The following is a 24,149-nucleotide window of genomic DNA, read 5'->3' on the forward strand; positions in this document are numbered from 1 at the left end:
GGACTGAGAAAGAAAAAACCTGTGCTTGGCTTACACATGACTTACAGGATGTGTGGAAATAATCCAAATGTAGAGAGGTACAATGCCGTAGCTCTACTTTGGGATGGATATGAGGAACAGTGGTGAAGAAAAACCCTTCCAGTGGGTAGAATTTTTAATAATGCATCTAATTGTTCCTTTTACATGGAAGAAGACATGGCAGAAGATATGGGTCTACATTGATCTTGGGCTGTGGCTATAAGTTTGGTTGAATGATCAATGAACCTGAAAGGAACATGATCAGAAAATTGGTAACAAAAAAGTCTGCGGAGGGAAGTATGTTGATGAACTCCTTCTAATGGGTATAGAGTCTAATGATATATACTATGTGAATACTTACCATAGGGTGATCTCATGAAAGAGAATTTTTTTTATTCTTATTTCAGCATATTGTGGGGGTACAAAAGTTTAGGTTACGTATATTGCCCTTCCCTATCCCACCCCCGAGTCAGAGCTTCAAATGTGTCCATCCCCTAGACAGTGCGCATCACACTCATTATGTATGTATACACCCATCCCCTCCCCCACCCACATCTGCCCTACACCCGATCAATGTTATTCCTAAATGTGCTCTTAGGTGATGATCAGGGAAACCAATTTGATGGTGAGTACATGTGGTGCTTATTTTTCCATTCTTGGGATACTTCACTTAGTAGAATGGGTTCCAACTCTTTCCAGGAAAATACAAGAGGTGCTATATCACCATTGTTTCTTATAGCTGAGTAGTACTCCATGGTATACATATACCACATTTTATTAATCCACTCATGTATTGATGGGCACTTGGGTTGTTTCCACACCTTTGCAATTGTGAATTGTGCTGCTGTAAACATTCGGGTGCAGATATCTTTTATATAGAATGTCTTTTGTTCTTTTAGGTAGATGTCCAATAATGGGATTGCTGGATCAAATGGTAGGTCTACTTGTATCTGTTTAGGGTATCTCCATATTGCTTTCCATAGAGGTTGCACAAGTTTGCAGTCCCACCAGCAGTGTATGAGTGTTCCTGTCTCTCCGCATCCACACCAACATTTGTTGTTATGGGACTTTTTGATAAAGGCCATTCTCACTGGAGTTAAGTGATATCTCATTGTGGTTTTGATTTGCATTTTCCTGATGATTAGAGATGTTGAGCATTTTGAAAGAGAATTTTGACAATAACTTGTTATGTGGACATCAGTCCGCCACTCCTGTCATTGTCCAATGAGCTCATGAACAAAGTGGGCATGATGGCAGGGGTGGAGATTATGTGTGAGCTCAGCAACATTGACTTTCATTCACCAAGGCTAACTTGGCTATAACCACTGTTGAATGCAAACTCTGCCAACAGCAGGGACCAACACTGAGCCTTTTATATGGCACCATGCCTTAGGGGTTCAGCCCATTGTCTTCTAGAAAACTGATCACATTGAGCCACTTCTATAATAAAAGGGATAATTCTTTGTGCTTACTGGAATTGTCATTTATTTTGCATATGTATTTGCCTTCCCATATTGTAAAGTTTTTTGTGACTATCAGTATTTACTTTCTTCCTCATAAAAGTTTTAAATATTTCTTGTTAAATTTATTCCTAAGTATTTAATCTTAGTTCTGATTTTAAATGGGGCTTTCTCTAACATTATGCCCTCTGTTTATTATATGTGGATATGAATACTACTGACTTTTTTAAACTAATAATTTTTAAACGTATTAGTTTCTTAAACTATGTAAAAAATGTGGAGTTGCAAACCAAAGTTACAATAGTCTCTTAAATCATGTAGAAAACAAAAGTAGAGTTATGAACCATTGTTACAATAATATTGCTTTCTTTTTTACCTTTACTGAGATCTTTATTTCTTCAATGACTTCAAGTTACTGTCAAATGTCCTTTTATCTCAACCTTCAGAACTCTGTTTAGCATTTCTTGTAGGGCAGATCCGTGGTACCAGACTCCCTCAGCTTTTACTTATTTGTGAATGTCTTAATCTCTCTCGCACCTTTTAAGGAAAGTTTTACTTGACAGAGGAGTCTTGATAAACAGGATTTTGGGGGTTTTTTTGTTTTTGTTTTTGTTTGTTTTTGTTTTTTAAGCACATTGTGTATATCAGCCACGGCTTTCTACCCTTTACAGTTTCTGATGAGAATCTGATGATAATCTTATTAAAGATCCCTTGTATATGATGAATAACTTCACTCTCACTACTTTCAAGATTTTCTGTCTTTGGGTTTCCGCAGTTTGATTGTGTATCTCCTTGTGTGTTTCTTTAAGTGCATACTCTTTGAATGATATTCTTTGAGTCTCTTGGATGGTTATACTAATGTTTTTCATCAACTTTGGGAAATTTTCAGCCTTTATTTCTTCAGATATTTTCTCTCTCCCTTTCTCTCTCCCCGCTTTTTCTGAGACGTCCACAGTGCATATGTCAATCTGCTTGAGGAAGTCCCACAGGTCCCTTAGGCACAGTTTACTATTCTTCAATTTTATTTTGTTCCTTTCTGTTTTTCAGACTCAATAATTTCCGTTGTCTTATCATCACATTCACTGATTTTTTTTTTTTCTCTGCCTGCTCAAATAAGACTTTGAATCCTTCTGGTAAATTTTTCATTTCAGTTATTGTATTTTTCAGATCCAGAATTTCCTTCTGGTTTCTTTTTAGGTTTTCTGTCTTCTTATTGATATTTCCAATTTGTTTATACATTGTTTTCTTGACTTCCTCCACATCTTCCTTTAGGTGAAGGAATCATTAGGAGAATTGTTTTGAAGTCTTTGATAGATCCACTGTCAGGTCTTTTTCAGGGATAGTATCTGTTGGGTTTTTCCCCCTTTCAGTGGGCCATATTTTTCTGAGTTTTGTATGCTTTGTGATTTTTTGGTTAAAATTTGGACATTTAAATCTATTAATGTGATAACTCTAAACATCAGGGTTTCCCCGCCCCTCCCCAGGGTTTCTGGTTTGTTTGTTTGTTTGTTTGTTGTACTCTATCTCTATGCTGATGGGTGGTGGCAGTAGTAGCTGATATTTACTGAGGACCCCTAAGTAAGAAAGTTTGCAAACAGGTTTAAGAGCATTATCCTGTTTAATTCTTTTTTTTGGGGGGGGGGGGATAATTTCTTTTTTTTTTTTTTTTTTTTTACCATTTGTGAAGTTTTTTTTTTTTTTTTTGCAAGTTAAAAACAACAGTTTCATATTTTTTCCCCACCCCCCCTTTCCCGAGTCAGCACCTTCAAGTGTTACCACTCCCCAAACGGTGCGCAATGCACTCATTGTGTAGGCATACCCCCATCCCCTCCCTCACCCCCCACCTCAGTCTGATGTCCAATTGGTGTCGTTCCCAGATTTGTATTTAGGTGATGATCAGGGAAACCAATTTTCTGGTGAGTACATGTGATGCTTGTTTTTCCATTCTTGGGATACTTCACTTAATATAATGGGTTCCAACTCTCTCCAGGAGAACCATAGAGATGTCGTATCTTCATCATTCCTTATAGCTGAGTAATATTCCATGGTATACATATACCACAGTTTACTAATCCAATCATGTATTTATGGGCATTTGGGTTGTTTCCACATCTTTGCTATTGTGAATTGTGCTGCTATAAACATTCGGGTACATGTGTCTTTGTTACAGAATGACCTTTTTTCCTTTGGGTATATGCCCAGTAATGGGATTGCTGGGTCAAATGGCAGGTCTACTTGAATCTGTTTAAGATATCTCCATAATGCTTTCCACAGGGGTTGCACTAGTTTGCAGTCCCACCAGCAGTGTATTAGTGTTCCTGTCTCTCCACACCCACGCCAACATGTGTTGTTTTGGGTTTTTTTGATAAAGGCCATTCTCACTGGGGTTAAGTGATATCTCATTGTGGTTTTGATTTGCATTTCTCTGATGATTAGGGATGTTGAACACTTTTTGATATGTTTGTTAGCCATTTTTATATCTTCTTTTGAAAAATTTCTATTCATGTCCTTTGCCCACTTTTTGATAGGGTTGCTTGATTTTTTCTTGCTGATTTTCCTGAGTTCTAAATAGATTCTTGTTATCAGTCCTTTATCTGATGTGTAGTATGCAAAAATTTTTTCCCATTCTGTAGGTGGTCTGTTTATTCTCTGGACTGTTTCTTTGGCTGTGCAGAAGCTTTTTAATTTAATCATGTCTCATTCATTTATTTTTGTTGCTGCTGTGATTGCCTTGGGGGTCTTCTTCATAAATTCTTTGCCTAGGCCAATGTCTGTAAGAGTCTTTCCTACATTTTCTTCTAGAATTCTGATTGTATCACGCCCAAGGTTTAAGTCTGTTATCCACCGTGATTTGATTTTTGTGAGAGGTGAAAGCTGTGGGTCCTGTTTCAGTCTTCTACAAGTGGCTAACCAATTCTCCCAGCACCATTTATTGAATAGGGATTCTTGTCCCCAGAGTATATTCTTTCCCGCTTTGTCAAAAATTAGGTGACTATATGAGGATGGTTCTATATTTGGATTTTCTGTTGTGTTCCACTGGTCTGTGTCCCTGCACTTGTGCCAATACCAGGCTGTTTTAAGAACCATGGCCTTGTAGTATTGTTTGAGGTCTGGCAAATTAATACCTCCCATTTTGTTTTTGTTGCTTAAAATTGCTTTTGCTATACGGGGTCTTCTTTGATTCCATACAAAGTGTATAATTATTTTCTCTATGTCTGTAAAGAATGATGTTGGTAATTTAATAGGGATTGCATTGAATCTGTAGATCACTTTGGGTAGTATAGACATTTTAACAATGTTGATTCTTCCGATCCACGAGCATGGTATATTTTTCCATCTATTTGCAAGTTCTGCTATTTCTTTTCTCAGTGTTTCATAGTTTTCCTTATAGAGGTCCTTTACCTCTTTAGTTAGATATATACCTAGATATTTTATTTTCTTTGTTGCTATTTTGAAGGGTATTGAGTCTTTAATTTGGTTTTCTGATTGACTGTTATTGGCATATATAAATGCCTCTGATTTGTGTATATTAATTTTGTAGCCTGAGACTTTGCTGTATTCATTAATCAATTCCAGGAGTCTCATGGTTGAATCCTGGGGGTTTTCCAGACATAACATCATATCATCAGCAAAAAGTGAGAGTTTGATCTCTTCCTTCCCTATTTGGACTCCCTTGATTCTGCTCTCTTGCCTGATAGCTGTCGCAAGGACTTCCAATACTATGTTGAAAAGTAATGGAGACAATGGGCAGCCCTGTCTGGTTCCAGTTCTAAGTGGGAGTGCTTTCAGTTTTTCCCCATTCAGTATGATGTTGGCTGTGGGTATGTCATATATGGCTTGTATCATTTTTAGGTAGGTTCCATCAATGCCTATTTTGTTAAGCGTTTTTATCATAAAAGGGTGTTGGATTTTGTCAAATGCTTTTTCTGCATCTAATGAGAGTATCATATGGTTTTTGTTTTTGCTTCTATTTATGTGGTGAATTACATTTATAGATTTACGTATGTTGAACCACCCCTGCATCTCAGGGATGAAGCCCACTTGGTCGTGGTGGATTACTTTTTTGATAAGTACTTGGATTCGATTTGCTAGTATTTTATTGAAAATTTTTGCATCTATATTCATGAGGGAATTTGGTCTGTAGTTCTCTATTTTTGTTGTGTCCTTTCCAGGTTTTGGTATCAATGTTATATTGGCTTGGTAGAACGTGTTGGGGAGAATTCCATCCTTCTCAATATTGGAGAATAGTTTATGTAGGATGGGCACCAGTTCTTCTTTGTATGTATGGTAAAATTCAGGTGTGAACCCATCTGGACCAGGGCTTTTCTTTTGGGGAAGGTTTTTTATTGCTGTTTCGATTTCAGTTCTTGATATTGGTCTGTTCAGGTACTCTATTTCTTCCTGGTTGAGCCTGGGAAGACTATGTGTTTCTAAAAATTTGTCCATTTCCTCCACGTTCTCCAGTTTGTGTGCATAAAGATTTTTGTAGAATTCATAGATGATATCTTGTATCTCTGTAGCGTCGGTTGTGATTTCTCCTTTCATGTTCCTAATGGAGGTTATTAGAGATTTTAGTTTTGTGCTCTTGGTTAGTCTAGCCAGGGGTGTGTCTATTTTGTTTATCTTTTCAAAGAACCAACTTTTTGTTTTATTAATTTCCCTTATAGTTTCTTTGTTGTCCTTTTCATTTAGTTCTGATTTGATCTTAGTAATTTCTCGCCTTCTGCTGGGTTTGGGATCGTTCTGTTCTTCTTTCTCCAGCTCTTTGAGTCTATTCGTTAGGTTGCCTATTTGCATGTTTTCTGTCTTTTTGATATAGGCATTTATGGATATGAATTTTCCTCTCAGGACTGCTTTAGCTGCATCCCATAGATTTTGATAAGTTGTATCTCCATTGTCATTTAATTCAAAGAAATTTTTGATTTCCATCTTGATTTCTTCTTTTATAGAATAATTATTCAGGAGAAGATTATTTAGCTTCCATGACTTTGAGTAAGAGTGAGGGTTTCTGTTTGTGATCATTGTTACTTTTATTCCGCTGTGATCTGAGAAGATGCATGGTATAATTTCTATTTTTTTTAATTTTTTAAGACATGATTTATGTCCTAGGACATGGTCAATCTTAGAGAATGTCCCGTGAGCTGATGAGAAGAATGTATATTCTGTGGACTTTGGGTAGAATGTCCTATAGATGTCAGCCATGCCCATTTGTTCTAGCATTCTATTTAGGTCCATTATGTCTTTGTTTATTTTCTGTTTAGAGGATCTGTCCTGTACTGTCAGTGGGGTGTTAAAGTCTCCAGCTATTACAGTATTGTTATCTATCATTTGGTTGAGATCTAGTAGGGTTTGCTTTATGAATCTAGGTGCACCTAGGTTGCGTGCATATATATTGAGTATAGTCATGGCTTCTTGATGAATTGTGCCTTTAATCAGTATGTAGTAGCCATCTTTGTCTTTTATTATTTTTGTTGGTTTGAAAGCTAAGTTATTGGAAATTAAGATTGCCACACCAGCTTTCTTTTGGTTACCATTTGCTTGAAATATCGATTTCCATCCTTTTATTTTCAGTCTAAATGCATCTTTGCAGGTTAGGTGAGTTTCTTGAAGACAGCAGATACTTGGATTGTGTTTTTTTATCCATTGGGCCAGTCTATGTCTCTTGAGTGGGGAGTTCAAGCCATTCACATTTATTGAGAAAACTGATAAGTGAGACAGTTTTTTGTTCAGCTTGTTGGGTAGAACTTCATTGTGATGTTTTCTCTCCTGGGCCATTGTGGCATCTGGAATTTGATCTTTAGCTCTTGAGTAGTTTTACATTCGTGGATCTTTCTTGTGCTGATCCGTGTGTAATTCTCTTTTGAGTACTTCTTGAAGGGCTGGTCTTGTCTTGGTGAATTCCCTCAACCTTTGTTTATCTGAGAATGTCTTGATTTCTCCTTCGTATAGAAAACTTAGCTTAGCTGGGTACAAGATTCTAGGCTGGGCATTATTCTGTTTCAGAAGCGTGAAAATGGGGCCCCAACCTCTTCTTGCTTGTAAGGTTTCAGCTGAGAAATCTGGCGTAATTCTGATGGGTTTTCCTTTGTAAGTTACTTGTTTCTTTCTCCTTACAGCTCGGAGAAGTGACTCTTTAGTGGATATTTTGGTCAGCCTGATGACTACGTGGCGTGGTGTTTTCCTATTTGCTATGAATCTCCCAGGAGTCCTTTGAGCTTCTTGAATCTGTATGTCTAGAGTATTGGCAAGGCCTGGAAAATTTTCCTCGATTATGTCTTCAGATAGCTTGTCCAACCCTTGCTTATTATCTTCTTCACCCTCAGGAATGCCAATAACTCTCAAGTTAGGTTTCTTCACATAATCCCACATTTCTTGAAGACTCAGATCATTTCTCTTACTTTTTCGATCTATCTCTGTGACTGACTTATTTAGTTGGAAGGAGTTATCTTCAATTTCTGAGATTCTTTCCTCTGTTTGATCTACCCTGCTCTTGAGACTTTCCACAGTGTTTTGTATCTCTCTGAGTGAATTCTTCACTTCTAGGAGTTCAGTTTGGTTTTTCTTCAATATTTCAATTTCTTTAGTGAATTTTTCCTCCAAATCCTGTATTTTTTTTGTGTTTTCCTTGTGCTGTTTATCCATTGATTCTTGTATATTATTCAGCTTGTTTATAATCCATAATTGGAATTCTTCCTGTGACATGTTGGTGTTTTGAGTCTGGTTTGTGTCAAATGGTTGGGAGCTGGTATTTCTGTTTGGGGATGAGCTTTCCATTTGATTCTTTGTGCTCTCTGTGTTTTTTTGCTGGGCCCTTCCCATCTAGATTTATCGTTGGATCTTTACTTATAGATTTAGTCTGGTTAACAGGACTCCTTGTGCTCTATTCTTAGGCTGTGAAACAGTCTAGGTATGTTGCTTCTTTTGGCAAGAGGGGGAGACTGTTGTGTATTGTTTAGAGATTTTTCTGTTTCCGTTGGGGGACTGCTTCCGATGGGTCCAATCCTAGAGGATTGGAGTGATCCAAGACCGCTTTGGTGAGTTAGGACACTGTGTTGTGGTCTTTCAGAAGGCAGGCAGGGTCCACACTAATAGTAGACCGAAATTCTCTTTGTTTGTTTGTTTGTTTGTTTCCCTTTGGTTCTTCCTCTATAGGGGAGGTTTCTGACTCTATCTGCAGGCAAGATACTATGGGGAGAGGACGGTGACCTCACTTGCTCAGCGCCCCAGTTACTGTAGCTCCCACGGGCAAAAGTCTGTCTTGGCCCAATGTCCCCAGGGATCAGGTTCCACACTCTCGCTTCTGGAGAAGTATTCATTGTTTACACTTGGGCGGGGACCCTATATAAGGTCCGTGGACCAGGGGAGAGGGCCGTCCAGGGAGCCTCTTGGTACCCTATTGCTCCACAGTGACTTGGCTGTGGGCCCTAGAATGGCGATTGCATGCCCGCAGATCGCCGCCCCTGGAGGTGACTGCTAAGGATCCGGTATGTACCAGAGCCAGGGACCTGGCCCGTTCTGAAGCTCACCGTGGGTCCCCAGTTAGAAGGCGAAAAGAGAGGAGAAAGAAAAAGAAAAAAGAAAAGGAAAGAAAGAAAAGAAAGAGGAGAAAACGAAAGAAAAGAGAAAAAAAAGAAGAAAAGGAAAGAAAAAAAAAAAAGAAAAGAAACGCAAAAAGCCAAACCAAGAAACACCAAAAACGCCAACAAAATGAACAGAAACAAACTACATAGCACCTCACCACACCGCAAGGCAGAAAGATACACAAATCTGAAGTATATAATTCAGCAACTCAATGTTTTTTTGTTTGTTTGTTTTACGCCTTAGCGCAGCTCCGCCCCTTCACGCCCGCCCGGCTGGGTCCGGAGCGGCCATTAGATGTTTTTGTTTTTACGCCTTAGCGCAGCTCCGCCCCTTCACTTCCGCTCGGCTGGGCCCGGAGCGGCCATTAGATGTTTTTGTTTTTACGCCTTAGCGCAGCTCCGCCCCTTCACGCCCGCCCGGCTGGGTCCCGGGCGGTTTCGCAGTGGATTTCAAGATGGTGTCTGCGCGCCCGCACAGCTCCGAGGGTGGTGGGGATCCAACCTCCGCGCTCAAAAAGGCGCGGCAGCCAGAGGCCCAGAGGGCAAAGGTGCCCGCCGAGGCTGTCCGGCTTGTGAGCCGCCGGAAAAAAAAAGGAAAAAAAAAAAAACCAAAAAAACCAAAAAACAAACACAAACACAAACAAATAAAACCCAGAAGAAATTTACCAAGAATAAAATATACAGTTGGGCGAGCCTATTCTTCTTGGTTGTTTTTTTTTTTTTATGCCTTAGCGCAGCTCTGCCCCTTCACCCCGAGCGCGGCCCCGGCATATCCCGCACTCCTGGCGTTGGTTCAGAGACCAGCGGAGGGCGCCGGGCAGAGAGAGCCGCTCGGCACTTTATGGCTCCTGAGCGGTTTCGCCCTCGCTTTCAAGATGGCGCCTGCCGAGCTCCGGGGCTGGAGGGGGCTGGCTCCCCGGCAGGCAGAGACCGCCACTGCCCGGGGGCTGGCGAGCAAGGACACGCACCGGGGCTGACCGGCTGGAGAACTGCCGAAAAAGGCAGCACGGGGTACAACGCTATTTGCTGTCCGGGAGTCTTTTGTGTTTTTCCGCCCTGGGGCAGATCCGTCCCTCCTCGCCAAGCGCTGTCTCAGCTGAGATCCCCCAGGTTCTAAGGTAATTTCGCAAAAAAGCCTCCTGTCTCCAATGTGCCGCGTATCCCTCAGTGATTCTGCGCTGGCCTGGGTCAGGGCTCTGTTCAATTGGGAGCGGAGGGCAAGCCGCTTTCCCGAGAGGCTGTACCCACCCCGGCTGGGGGCGGGTGTATCCGACCCGCGCTCCGCTGGCTAGTGTCTGTCCCGCGTTCCCAATTTTCGTTCACCTCAGACCTCACTCGCTCTGTTTGTCCCACGCTGATTCTCTGTGGATTCACACCACTGTTCCTGTGTGGGAGCGGTCCTCTAGCGTTGTGGCAGGTCCGGATCAATGCCTTCCTCCCCGGGAGCACAGATCCAGGCCGTCACCACCACTCTGCCATCTTTGATCCTGTTTAATTCTTATAACAAAACTACGAGATGTGTATTTTTATAAATACCCTGTGGAAACAAAAAAGGCATTGGCTCTTTATCTCCTGGAAGTCAGTTCAGCTGGAGAGGGAAAGGTGCGGCAACAATGACCAACACCTCTTTGTCTGCACCTCTGTGATCAGAAGCAGCAATCAGTGATCAGAGCAGATCCCACCTATTTGGAGGACAGGGTCTTTTTTGTCCACTCCAGTTCCCTAAAGCTGCTCCAGGAACAAGTGCACAGCTGGCTGCCATGGGGCTGGGGTGCAGGATGAGCAGAGCAGCAATTAACTGAAATTCACCACAATTTACCATCCAAGCCTCCCCATGGAAGTTGAAAGCCTTCAACAGACCCAGAGATTCAAAATGTATTTACATTAGACAGATTTTGTTAGTGCAATTATTGTCTCAGTGGGGAGACAGATTGCCGGTGCTTCTACTCTGCCATCTTCCCAGAATCTTCTCCCTGAAGGCTATTAACCTTTTATGTCAACTTTTTATCCTGATATTTCATGAAATTCTTTCATTGTTTGAACTAGTTTTATCATTGGTTATCTGTGATTTTCTAGGTATATTAATATATTATCTACAAAAGGAAATAGTTTTGCTTTCTCTTTTCCCATTCTTATGCTTCTAATTTATTTCTCTTATCTAATTGCATTGGCTAATACTTTTAGTTCAAAGTTGAATAGTAATGGAGGTAACTTACCAATTATTGATAAAGAAATAAACATCTCTGCCCCCAAAACAAATGTTTATGTTAGAAAAATTTAGTGTCTCAACAAAATGTTAGAACCTTATCAAAAAAATAAAATGAGAACATTTTGGAACATGAGTTTTTATATTGAAAGAGCTTTATTCTAAAATACTTCAGAAGGAAAATACGTATTTTTAACTTAGTGACCCTGCTCACTAGTTATCATAGCCCTGTTAGTATTTTTTGTGGTGACAAATCAAATTAGTGGTTCTTCCTCCATAGCAAAGAGTGAAATGACAAAAGGGATAGACAGAGGCAACCCCTGATAGAGACAACTGGGTGAAGATCCTTCTTCCCATTACACATTGCATTATGCACAGTTGCGCAAGCGTATAAGACAGCAGCCTTTGGAATTTTTTTGTTGCTGACTCCTCATCATTGCCTAAGGGGCAGGAAGGAGTTGGGCTTTTTATTATAGGTCTTATTTCCATCTATTAAAACACACAAAAAGTGAAATACAATAAAATCTCAAAGTGAAAGGGAGGGAAACTTTCAATGGAATCATGTCTATAACTTGTCAATCATATGCTTTAAAAGGGAAAAAGTCACTCAAAAATCCAGTTAGTTCTTGCTAAGATGTTGCCCCACAATGCATTCACTAAATCATTTGGTGAATGAATTGCCAGAATTTTTCACTTGTGTGCAAAATATTTAGTGCAATGAAGGCATTCAGTCATTTGCTCAATACATATTGGAGCTGGAGTAAGAAGAGCATCTACAAATAAATAATTACTATACAATGAGATCAGGTGTGATGGCTCACACCCATAATCCCAGCACTTTGGGAGGCTGAGGCAGGAGGATTGCTTAAGGCCAGAGTTTGAGACCAGCCTGAGCAATGTAGTGAGACCCCCATCTCTACAAAAAAAAAAAAATAAAAAAAATAGCTGGGCATGGTAGCATGTGGCTGTAGTCCCAGGTACTCAGGAGACTGAAGCAGGAGAATCACTTGAGCTTAGGAGTACAAGACTGCAGTGAGCCATGATGGTGACACTGCACTCCAGTCTGAAGGACAAAGTGAGACCCTGCCTCTAAAACTTTTTTTTAAAAATTACTATGGAGTGAAATGGATTCTAGAGATGTACACAAAAGAAGTAGTCCCTAATTTCAATTTTGCCAAGAGTGCAAATGAGCCTTAACATAAAAAGGTCTTTTATCAGTTAGAGAAAAGTAGAAAGGACTTTCTAAGCAGAAGCAGCAGCTGATACAAAGGAACAGAATCTTGAAATGGAGTGCTGATTTTAGGAAACTACAGGTGGATTGTTCTGAGAGACTGGAGCTTAAACCTGGCCTCCTGCTGGATTGCAGGTTTAGAAGATTCATGCTAACTTCATCTGATGGTGTCATAAGCTACAATTGGCCCTTCCTGTCAGTTCCACTCAGCATCGTTCTTGGGTTAAACTGTAATGACTACTCTGCAAAAAGAGGTCTTAAGAAACTTTGACTCCTTATTCTCACTCAAAACCCCAACTCTCTGGATGCTTTTCCTTGCTGCCCTAAGTTTATTTTAAAACTCAATTTCCTTTTTCTCTTGTTTCTTAGTTTAAGGCACCTGGGCAGTCTTCGCTTGATAAAACTGAAGTTAATTACCTCTTGTGTTGCCCTCTGGCCAATCTATTATTTGAGAAATAGTAGAGAAACCTGCTTTTTCAGACAGAATCTTCCTTCCCCAGAGACTCGGGGAAAGGATGTCTAGAACAGCAGTCAGGAAAATCTTGTGTTATCATTCTTCAACAAAGTATGATGGATTTCTTTCTTTCTTTCTTTCTCTCTCTCCCTCCCTCCCTCCCTCTCTCTCTCTCTCTCTCTTTCTTTCTTCTTTCTATTGTAAATGACTCGTTTTGAAAACTTAAGATTTTTTAAGGCTATAACCTTCCCCCCAAATTGCATTTTTGTTTGTGGGAGCCACAGATAAGTAGATTCTACATAAACTTTCTAGCCCAGGCAGGCATTTTGAGGAGGGTCGGTTTTTCAGCTATTAGATCTACCAACAAGCCACGAATTCACACACCATGACTCTGGTATTTCTACTCTTCGAATGTATCAATTATGTCAGCCTAACGATCTCCATGCAAGCTGCCCAGGTTTGATACTCCAAAAGCATTTTTGATTTCTTCTTCTTTCCTACTCTTCACGTTCTGTTTATTACCAAATTCTGGTGGTCCTACCAGGGAAACATCAAGGAACATCTACTGAATGCCTCCTGTGGGACTAGATCTCTCCTGTCCACGCCTTGTAATCCGCCCACAGCCTGAGTCTAATGCATGCCAGAGATGTAGTGAGTGCCATGGACTCTGCATGGGGATGGGCTGCAGCTGGCTCTTATTGCTAGATCTTTCACTGTCAAGAGAACTCAGAACATATCACTTATCACATCATGCTGTCATTATTTTTTATGTACCTGGCTTTCCTATAAGCCTGTGATCTGCTTCCAGACAGGGAGCTTCTCTTATTTCTTTACATATCCTTAAGACCTGAGGTGGTGCTTGGTACATAGTATAATCTAAACAATGGTTGAATACATAACCATCCTGTGATGGTCTTAAGCACTAGATGGATCTGGACTTACTGCGCGTTTATGACCCCCTGACTTGAGCTTCCCTCCCCAGTGGGGCACAAACCCCGGACACGCCACACTTGTGCCTTCCCTCCCAGCTCTTGTTCTCACTGGAGCCCTTTGGCCAGTTCCTTGAGCAAGCTTCGGGCACCTCTAAACTGACAGTGATTTATTTGCCTCCAATACCCAGGATTAGAAGCATAATTTCAGAGGTCATTCAAGAGAGGATTTCCCCATCGGGCCGTAGAGCCCTTTAGTATTGCTGATGACTCAGAAATCTCACGTTGTCCCTAAGATTATCCTCAGTGGGTTCAGAGAAAAGGTAACTGTAAGAGATTAGGAGCAATTACTCTTCTCCAGAGAAAAGACGACAGGCACGTTAGGTGCTGGGGTTCGCTCCGTGTTTTTTCAAGCTTATTTTTAACTCTGAGCAGAACCTACTTACACTTTTTGTGTGAGATGAGGTCTTAATAACTCGGAGTCAGACAGCCAGAAGCTTTTTTTCCATTTCAGTAAAATCTCCACCTTCATAATGATCATCATTTCCCCCTTTTAGCCTGCTACACACACACACACACACACACACACACACGCACGCGCGCGCGCATTTCAATGTACTCACTATATGCCAAAATCACCCTTTGTCTTCCCTTGGAACTAAAAGGAAATTGTCACAACTTTGCTGCTCTAATGATTCTCAAAGAACAAAGATTGGACAAAGATTCTCAAGGAGCCATTTGACAAATGCATATCATGACAATTAACCAGTACCTTTTTAAAGCATGCAGGACAAGAAAATAAAGCATATATATAATTGCAGCTCCTCACCTTCATACCTTTTATTTTAAAAAAACAAATCAATAATGTGCACATTATTAACAGCTAAAATGTCTATTCTGTGAAAGATACTTTTTTTTACTTTTTAAATTATTATTTATTTATTTTTAATTATTATGGGTACATAATAGTTGTATATCTTCATAGGGTACATGTGATGTTTTGATACAGGCATAAAATGTGACTTAATCAAATCAGGGTAACTGGGGTATCCATCACCTCAGGCATATATTTCTTTGTGTTAGGAACATTCCAATTCCACTCTTATAGTTGTTTTAAAGTATACTCTAACTTATTGTTGATTATGTCACTTGGTTGTGCTATCAAATATTGTTCATTCTATTTAACCGTCTAACTCTGTTTTTGTACCCATTAACCATCCCTAATTTATCCTCCCTTCCCCACTTTATCCTCCCTTCCCCACTACCCTTTCCAGCCTCTGGTGACCATCATTCTGCTCTGTGTCTCCATGAAATCAATTGTTCTTAGTATTTAGCTCACACATACGAGGGAGAACACGTGAGACTTGTCTTTCTGCACGTGGCTTATTTTATTTAACATGGTGTTCTCCAGTTCCGACCATGTTGTTGCAAATGGCAGGGTTTCGTTCTTTTTTGTGGCTATATAATAATAATCTATTGTGCATATGTACCATAATTTCTTTGTCCATTCATCCATTTATGGACACTTAGGTTGATTCCAAATCTTGGATATTGTGAATAATGCTGCAATAAACATGTGAGTGCAGATATCTTTTTGATATATTAAATTCCGCTTCTTTGGATATATACCCAATGAGATTGCTGGTCATATGGTAGTTCTATTTGTAGTTTTTTGAGGAACCTCTATACTGTTCTCCATAGTGATTACAATAATTTACATTCCTATCAACAATATACAAGGGTTTCCCTTTCTCCACATCCTCATCAGCTTTCGTTATTGCCTGTCTTTTTCATAAAAGCCATTTTAGCTGGGGTGGGATGATATCTCTTTGTAGTTTGATTTGCATTTCTCTGATGACTAAGGATGTTGAGCAATTTTTTCATATACCTATTGGCCATTTGTATAATAGGTCTGTTTTTGAGACATGTCTATTCAGATCCTTTGCCCATTTTTTAACTGGATTATTTGATTTTTTCCTATTGAGTTGTTGGAGCTCATTATGGATTCTAGTTATGAATCCCTTGTCAGGTGGGTAGTTTGCAAATATTTTCTCCCATTTTGTGGATTGTCTCTTTACTTGTTGATTGTTTCCTTTGCTGTGCAGAAGCGTTTTATGCTAGCCTGATGTGATCCCATTTCTCCAACTGTGCTTTTGTTCCCTGTGCTTTGGGGGTTTTAATCAAGAAGTCTTTGCCCCGACCAATATCCTGAAGTGTTTCCCCAATGTTTTCCTTTAGTAATTTCAGGTCTTAGATTTAAGTCTTTAATCTATTTTGATTTGATTTTTGTATATGGCAGAGATAATGATCTAGTTTTATTCTTCTGCATATGGATATCCACTTTTCCCAACACCATTTATTGAAGAGGCTATCCTTTCCCAACTGTATGGTTTTGGCACTTTTGTTGAAGATAAGTTCACTATAGATGTGTGGATTTATTTCTGGGCTCTCTATTCTGTTCCATTGGTCTATGTGTTTGGTTTTCTGCCAGTATCATGCTGTTTTGGTGACTACAGCTCTGTAGTATAATTTGAAGTCAATTAATGGCTATTCTAGGTCTTTTGTGGTTACATATAAATTTTAGGATTATTTTCTCTATTTCAGTGAAGAATGTCATTGTATTCTGATGGGGATTGCATTGAATCTGTGGATTGCTGTGGGCAGTATGGACATTTAAACAATATTGATTCTTCCAATCCATGAACATGGAATATCTTTCCATTTGTTTGTGTCCTCTTCAATTTCTCTCATTAAAGTTTTATAGTTTTCAGCATAGAAATCTTTCACTTCTTCAGTTAAGTTTATTCCCAAGTATTTTATTTTATTTATAGCTATTGTAAATGAAATTGGTTTTTTTTTTTTTTTGGTTTATTTTTTATTTAATTATTTATTTATTTTTATTTCAGCATATTATGAGGGTACAAATGTTTAGGTTGCTTACATTGACCTTGCCTCACCTGAGTCAGAGCTTCATGCTTGTCCATCCCCCAGATGGTATGCACTGCACCCATTAGGTGTGTACATACCCATCCCCTCCTCCCCCTCAACCTGCCCAACACCTGATGAATGTTGCTACTATAAGTGCATTTAAGTGTTGATCAGTTAAGTCAGTTATTACCAATTTGCTGGTGAGCACATATGGTGCTTATTTTTCCATTCTTGTGATACTTCACTTAGTACAATGGGCTCCAGCTCTATCCAGGATAATACAAGAGGTGCTAGATTACCATTGTTTTTTGTGCCTGAGTATGCATATACCATTCATATACTACATTTCTTTAATCCACCCATGTATTGATGGGCACTTGGGTTGTTTCCACATCTTTGCAATTGTGAATTGTGCTGCTATAAACATTCTAGTGCAGATGTCTTTTTTATAGAATGTCTTTTGTTTCTTTGGGTAGATGCTTAGTAATGGGATTGCTGGATCAAATGGTAGTTCTACTTGTAGCTCTTTGAGGTATCTCCATATTACTTTCCACAGAGGTTGTGTTAGTTTGCAGTCCCACCAGTACTGTATGAGTGTTCCTATCTCTTTACATCCACATCAACATTTATTGTTTTGGGACTTTTTGATAAAGGCCATTCTCACTGGAGATAAGTGATATCTCATTGTGGTTTTGATTTGCATTTCCCTAATGATTAGAGATGTTGAGCATTTTTTTCATACGTTTGTTAGCCACTAGTCTATCTTCTTTTGAAAAGTTTCTGTTCGTGTCCTTTGCCCACTTTTTGATAGGGTTGATTTTTTCTTGCTGATTTTTCTGTGTTCTATATAGATTCTAGTTATTAGCCCTTTATCAGATGTGTAGCATGTGAATATTTTCTCCCATTCTGTAGGTTGTCAATTTGCTCACATGATAGTTTCCTTGTCTGTGCAGAAGCTTTTTAGCACCCTTTTATGATAAGAACACTTAATAAAATAGGCATAGATGGGACTTACCTAAAAATGGTACAAGCCATATGTGACAAACCCACAGCCAACATCATACGGAACGGGGAAAATTGAAAGCATTCCTCCTTAGAACTGGAACCAGACAAGGTTGCCCTCTATCATTGCTTTTATTCAACTTAGTGCTGGAATTCCTAGCCAGAGCAATCAGACAAGAGAAGGAAATCAAGGGCATCCAAAAGTGGTCAGAAGAGGTCAAACTATCCTTCTTTGCTGATGATATGATCTTATGTCTAGAAAACCCCAACAATTCTGCCATGAGACTACTGGAATTGATAAACAAATTAAGCTAAGTCTCAGGTTATAAAATCAATGTACAGAAATCAGTAGCATTCCTATATGCCAACAAAAATCAAACTGAGAACCAAATCAAAGACTCAATACTCTTCACAGTAGCAACAAAGAAAATAAAATACCTAGGAATATATTTAACTAAGGAGTTAAAAGACCTCTACAGGGAAAACTATGAAACACTGAGGAAGGAAGTAGCAGAGGACGTAAACAGCTGGAAAAATATACCATGGTCATGGATCATCAGAATCAACATTGTAAAATGTCTATACTACCCAAAGTGATCTACAGGTTCAATGCAATCCCTATTAAAATACCAACATCATTTTTTTTGCAGATCTAGAAAAAATAATTCTATGCTTTATATGTAACCAGAAAAGACCCCATATAGCAATAGCAATCTTAAGCAAAAAGAACAAATTGGGAAGCATCAATTTACCAGACTTCAAGCTATGCTACAAGGCTCTAGTAACTAAAACAGCATGGTACTGGCACAAGAACAGAGACATAGACCAGTGGAATAGAACTGAGAATCCAGATATAAAATTATCCTCATATAGCCATCTAATCTTTGACAAAGCAGACAAAAGCATACACTATGGAAAAGAATCCTTATTCAATAAATTGTGCTGGGAAAGTTGGATAGCTACATGTAGAAGACTGAAATAGCATCTGCACCTATCACCTCTCACAAAAATCAACTCACGGTGGATAATGGACTTAAACCTAAGGCATGAAACTATAAGAATTCTAGAAGAAAATGTTGGAAACAACCCTTACAGACATTGGTCTAGGGAAAGAATTTATGAAGAAGACCCCAAAGGCTATCACAGCAACAACAAGAATAAATAAATTGGACCTAATCAAACTAAAAAGCTTCTGCACAGCCAGGGATTGCTTTTTTCTTTGTTTTGTTTTGTTTCTTTTTCAGATTGTTTACTGTTGGCATATAGAAATGCCACTGATTTTTGTATGTTGATTTCGTATCGTGTAACTTTACTGAATTTGCTTATCAGTTCTGTTTTGTGTGTGTGTGTGTGTGTGTGTGTGGAGTCTTTAGGTTTCTCTAGATATAAGATCGTATCATCTGTAAACAAAGATAATTCAACTTCTCCCTTTCCAATTTGGATGCCCTTTATTTCTTTCTCTTTTCTGATTACTCTAGCTAGAATGTTCAGTATTATGTTAAATAAGAGTGGTGAAAGTGGGTATCCTTGTCTTGTTCTCGATCTTAGAGGAAAAGCTTTCAGTTTTTCCCTATTCAGTATAATATTAGCTGTGTATCTGCCATATATGGCTTTTGTTGTGTTGATGTAAGTTCCTTCTATAGCCAGTTTTTTGAGTGTTTTTATTATGAATGGATGTTGAATTTTATTGAATGCTTTTATAGTATCAGTTGAAATGATCATATGGTTTTTGTCCTTCATTCTGTTGATATGATGTATCACAATGTTTGATTTGCATATGTTAAACCATTCCTGCATCCCTGGGATGAATCCCACTTGAATGGAATGAATAATTTTGATGAATAATCTTGACAAATAATCTTTTTAATGTGTTGTTGAATTTGATTAGCTAGCATTTTGTTGAAGATTTTTGCATATATGTTCATCAGAAATATTGGCCTATAGTTTTCTCTTTTTGTTGTGCTTTTGTCTTGTTTTGGTATCAGGCTGATATAGGCCTCATAGAATCAGTTTAGGAGTATGTCCTAGTCCTTGATTTTTTGGAATATTTTAAGTAGGATTGGTATCAGTTCTTCTTTAAATGTTTGATAGAATTCAGCAGTGAAGCCATCAGGTCCTGGGCTTTTCTTTGAAGGGAAACTTTTTATTACTGCTTCTATCTCATAATTTGTTATTGGTTTATTCAGATTTCTTTCTTGTTCAATATTGGCAGGTTCTACGTGTCTAGGAATTTATTCATTTCTTCTAGGTTTTCCAATTTATTGGCATATAATTGTTCATAGCAGTCTCTAAATGTCTTTTGGATTTCTGCAGTATCAGTTGTAATGTCTTCTTTTTCATCTCTAATTTTATTTATTTGGGTTTTCTTTCTTTTTTTCTTAATCTGGATAAAGCTGTGTCAATTTTCTTTATCTTTTTGAAGGACCAACTTTTCATTTTGTTGATCTTTTGTATTGTTTTTCATTTCAATTCATATATTTCTGCTCTCATTTTTATTTTTTCTTTCTTCTACTAATTTTGGATTTTGCTTGCTCTTGTTTTGCTTGTTCTTTGAGATGCATAATTAGGTTGTTTATTTGAAGCTTTTCTACTTTTTGATGTAGGCACTTATTTCTATAAACTTTCCTCTTATTACTGCCATTGCTGTATGCTATAGATTTTGACATGTTATGTTTTCATTTTCATTTGTTTTGAGAGATTTTTAAATTTCCTTCTTAATCTCTTCATTGACCTACTGGTCATTTAGGAGCATATCATTTAATTTCCATGTGTTTGTATGTTTTCCAATCTTCCTTTTGTTATTTTATTGTGGTCAGAGAAAATATTTGGTATGATTTCAATTTCTTTGAATTTTTTAAGACTTGTTTTGTGGCTTAACATATGATCTATCCTTGAGCATGGTCCATGAGCTGAGGAGAACATGTATTCTGTAGCTGCTGGATGAAATGTTCTATAAATATTTATGTGGTCCATTTGGTCTATAGTACAGATTAAGTCTGATGTTTCTTTGCTGATTTTCTGTCTGGCTGATCTGTCCATTACTGAAAATGGAGTGTCAAGGTCTCCAGTGATTATTATACTGGAACTATCTCCCTCTTTAGTTCTGATAATATTTGGTTTATATATCTGGGTGCTACAGTGTTGGGTGCATATATATTTAGACTTGATATATTCTCTTGCTGAATTGACCCCTTTATCATCCTATAATGACCTTATTTGTCTCTGTTTACAGTTTTTGTCTTGAAATCTATTTTATACAAAAGAAGTATAGTTACTCTTGCCTTTTTTTTTTTTTTTTTGGTTTCCATTTACATGGAATATCTTTTTCCATTCCTTTATTTTCAGTCTATGTGTGTCTTTATAGGTGAAGTGGGTTTCTTACAGACAATATATAGTTGGCTCATTTTTTTATATATTCAGCCATTCTATATCTTTTGATTAGAGAGTTTAGTCCATTCACATACAATATTATTATTGATAGGTAAGGACTTACTCCCGTCAGGCTGTTATTTGATTTCTTGTTGTTTTGTGGTCCTCTCTTTCTTTCATCCTTCCTGTCTTCCTTTGTTAAAGGTAATTTTCTCTGGTAGTGGGTTTTAATTTCTTGATTTTTGTTTTTTGTATCTGTTGTAGATTTTTGATTTGAGGTTACCATGAGGCCTGCAAAAAACATTTTATGACCAGTTATTTTAAACATATGACAACTGTGCTCACAAACAAATAAACAAGCAAAGAGAAACCTAACAGAAATTCTACCCTTTAACTCCACCCCCTCCCACACTTTTAATTCTTCCTCCATCCATTTTTTTATACTACTTATCTCTCAAAAAGTTGACGTAGTTATTTTTGATAGGTTTGTCTTTTGTTGGAAGATAGGAGACAGGAAGGTTTCAGGAGTTTTGCAGGGCTTTGCCTTGAAGGACTCTGTGAACACGTTAGTTCACAGACCAAAAGCTGCCTAGCCACAGGAGGGCGTCTCACCGGTCAGAGGCCTATGCAAGGCAATGCCTGTCTCGAGAGCTGGAGGCCAGTGCCTGATGCTTGTGTAAGACAGAGCTCAGCATTGAGTCACAGGTTAAGGACTAATCAAAGAATGCCAGCCCAGCAGACACCTGCAACTAAAGCCAATTAACCTCAAGGACAGTTCCTGCTTCACTCCTGACTACTTGTCTCAGTTAATAAGAAACTAGATAAAGAAATATATAGCCTCTATATTTCTGTTTAGCTTTTCTGCTAATTGACAATTCTATCTTTAACTTGTATACTCAGCTAAATCTATTCTTAACTTAGGGCTTATAAGCATATCTTAGAAAAATGTTGTAACTGTTTGCTCATGTAGATAGAGTTAATTAAGGGATCTCTAGAAACTTTTGGGGAGCCTTAAAACCTAAATGAATTATCTGTACACATAAATCTGTAACCACTGGCAACTAATTGCTGCACCAATAAATACTGATACAGGACTTCACTCGGAGCCTCACAGCTCACGGGAATGCTGGAGCACCCCTGACTTCCCCATCACTTTAAACTATAATTTGTCTCTGTCTTGGTTATTTCTCTGTCTCTATTACTTCTCTATTTCTATTATTTCCAAATCTCTTGCGACGATCCTCACCTGGGACCGTAGCTAACTCCCAGCAACTGGCACAGGGAGCAGAGTCCTAAAGGCAGAAGGCTTCAGCAGGGGAAGGAGATTCCCATACAGCATCCCGAGAGACCCAGAGAAGGCTACAAGCCATGGTGCCCAGGGAGGATGAGTAAAACTCCAGGGATTAGTATAGTCAGGGAAACATGGGGAAGATTTTATTTAAATTTAATGAGTACATTGAATTGTTGCAGACTCTATTACAGAGCTCTGGAGTAGTTGCCAAACAGAAAACTCTCGAGGAACTGTTTCATTTAATTTCCAACACTGTAGTTGGTTTCCCCCTCTGGATACACTCAGGCTGCGGCAATGGTGGCTGGCCATGAGAGCTTTGAGGCCAGCGTACAGGAGAGGAGAGAAGGTCCCTCTCCCTGTGTGGCAACTCTGCTCCTTAATTACTCAAGCTCTGCAACCATTTTGATCAGACTCAGAGAAGGCTCACTCCCGTCCTAAAAACAACACAGTGAAAGACCCAGAGCCTGCTCATCACACGGACGAGGAGATTATTTATGACCTTCCTTTTGCATCAGGCCAGGATGAGAGAAAGCCATTAAACTTGGCTGCTGGCCTCAATATGAATCTATAGAAAGAATAGAGGAGCAGAAAAATTCTGAAGATGAACTTCCGCTTCCCTCTCCCTTTGCTCCTTACGAGATGAAAAAAGGATGAAACAGCAGCCAGAGATTTCCCTTGCTCCCTCCCCCTTAGCCACTCCAAGCTCTCACCCTCAGCACCGCTGCTTTCTAATGCAGATGTTTCCCTGAAACATGAGCCTCTCTTGAGAAAGGCTTTAAATAAGGTTCCTAAAAAACAAACAAACAAAAGTTCTAGGAGGTAATAGAGAAGCACAGTTAAAAGACCTGGAAGCCGAGCTTGGATTCTGATGATCAGGGCAGGGTGGTGCAAGCACCTAGGAGCTATGTTAGTGAGCCTATTCTGTTTAAAACTCTCAAAGAATTAAAGCAAGTCTGTGTCTCGTGTGGTACAAACTCTCCTTACACCAAGGGCTTGCTTGAGGGATTGGCTCAAGCAGAATCATTAATTCCTTGGGACTCGAAAACCTTGACAGTTTTATCCGCCTCTGAGTTTCTTCAGTTTACCACCTGGTGGGGGGATGAGGCCCGTCAGCAGGCTTGGCTTAAACAGTCCCAAGATCTGCCAATAGATATTTCAGTGGCACAAATTACGGGACAAGGAAAATGGTTTGGCATAGATGATCAATTGAAATATGATAATCAGGCTATTGCTCAAGTTCAGCAATACTGTCTTAAAGCATGGGAAAAGATAACCCCATCTGGACAAACTATGTCTTCTTGTGTAAATGTTAAACAAACTGCTAATGAAACTTCTGTGGATTTTATTAGTAGATTGCAAGATGTTGTGCAAAAAACGGTTAGGCCTCCTGATTTAGGAAATATGATGTTGCATATGTTGGCTTTTGATAACACTAATTCAGAGTGTCAGCGGCTTTCCCGCCCTTTAAAGTGCAATGGTGCTCCGTTAGAGGAACATATAAAAGCCTGTGGGGATGCCTGGTCAGACACTTATAAAATGGAACCGTTGGCTGAGGCTATCTGGGGAAAAAGCCCCAGAGGACAAAGAACAGCCTCTAAATGTTTTAATTGTGGCTGAAAAGGTCATTTGATTGTAAACAACCCCCTGGAGCAGCCAACAATAGCCAGCAGGCTGGTCCTGC

The sequence above is a fragment of the Eulemur rufifrons genome, chromosome 10, assembly GCF_041146395.1.
Source record: "Eulemur rufifrons isolate Redbay chromosome 10, OSU_ERuf_1, whole genome shotgun sequence".
Lineage (NCBI taxonomy): Eukaryota > Metazoa > Chordata > Mammalia > Primates > Lemuridae > Eulemur > Eulemur rufifrons.